This window comes from Mytilus trossulus, chromosome 7 (assembly GCF_036588685.1).
Source record: "Mytilus trossulus isolate FHL-02 chromosome 7, PNRI_Mtr1.1.1.hap1, whole genome shotgun sequence".
NCBI lineage: Eukaryota > Metazoa > Mollusca > Bivalvia > Mytilida > Mytilidae > Mytilus > Mytilus trossulus.
Window position 1 is genome coordinate 41,058,252 of NC_086379.1, and position 1,812 is coordinate 41,060,063.

A 1,812-nucleotide genomic window follows, 5' to 3' on the forward strand; every position below is an offset into this window, starting at 1 on the left:
TTATCTGAAGCCATATATTGTTATAGTGTTGAATTACAACGAAATATAAATGAATTTACAGTTAGCACCCTTTATTTCACCCAGATAAATATTTTTTAAGGAGACAAAATTTAAAAAAAATATAAATTGGCTGAACAAGAGTAGTTAAAGAATATCCATCAAGAAAAGTGGCAACTGTAACAAAATACAATAGGTTCTTTTTTTCTTATCAGATTGCTAAATATAAAAATTTAAAACACCAAAAAATATAAACTTTATATTGAAATAAAAGGTCTAGATTTAAATGAATAGAATCTTTGTACACGTACCTAATGAAGGTTACTGAAGGTATGTGTACCATTCTATCCCAGACGATGGTAATCACACTGGTATTGTCCCCAATGGACTGTGGGTTCCACAGCCCTGAAGGAGTAGAACACCTGTAATGTAGCCAATATAATTCTCATTCACTGCTTTGTCACTCTAAAGTAATAAGAGGATTATCTGGGATAGATGAAAAGGTGATAGTGAGTGAAAGAGAGAAATAGTGTGCGCTGAACGGGACATATGGGGACTGCGAGTCAGCGAGAGAGAGACAGGTACTGTGAGTGAATGAGAGCGAGAGAGACAGGTAACGAGAGAGAAAGAGGGAGAGCGAAAGAGAGTGAACAAGAGAGGATCGAATGAGAGTGAACAAGAGAGAGAGACAGGGAGAGTGAACAAGAGAGAGACAGGGAGAGTGAACGAGAGAGCGACAGGGAGAGTGAACGAGAGAGCGACAGGAAGAGTGAACGAGAGAGTGAACAAGAGAGCGACAGGAAGAGTGAACGAGATAGGGAGAGTTAACGAGAGAGAGACAGTAGGAGTGAACGAGACAGAGACACAGTAGGAGTGAACGAGAGAGAGATAGTAGGAGTGTACACGAGAGAGAGATAGGGAGAGTGAACGAGAGAATAGGAAGAGTGAACGAGAGAGAAATAATGAGAATGAATGAGAGACAGATAGGATTTCGAGTGAACGGGAGAGAGACAGAATACATGAGTGAACGAGAGTGACAGAAAGTGAGAGTAAACGGAAGACAGTTAGACCGTGTGAGTGAATGAGAGAGTGATCGGGTGACAGATAGGTAGTGTGAGTGAATGAGAGAGTGATCGGGAGAGAGACGAATGAGTGAGTGAACGGGAGAGAGACAAGGGGTGTGAGTGAACGAGAGAAAAATAGGGAATGTGCGTGACCGATGAAGAGTCAATGGGTGTGAGTGAACTAGAGAGAGGTAGAGAGAATGTGTGAGTGAACGCGAGAGAGATAGACAGTGTGAGTGAACGGGAGAAAGAGAGAGGCGGAGTGCGAGTGAACGAGAGAGAGAGAGAGAGAGCTAGACAGCGAGTGGAGATAGGGAGTGTAAGTGAACGAGAGAGAGACAGGAAGTGTGAGTGAACAGGAGAGAGTGAACGCGAGAGAGACAAGTAGTGTGAGTGAACGATGAAGAGACAGGGGTGTGAGTGGACTAGAGAGACAGGTACAGATAGGGAGTGCGAATAAACGGGAGAGATATAGGGAGTGCGAATAAACGGGAGAGATATAGGGAGTGTGAGTGAACGGGAGAGAGACCGGGTTTGTGAGTGAACCAGAAATAGATAGGGAGTGTGAGTGAACGGGAAAAACCTAGAGCACACGTGTCAAAAGTAAATAGACACAACATTCACCGTTTGTTAATATCACGTTTGGGCGTGACGTGAGCTGGATAGTACTTCTTGCAATCAAATTATCGCAATTCATGGCAAATTCACGTTTTCATCCTTGAGTCTTATGCTTAAGTAAGATAGCATGTAT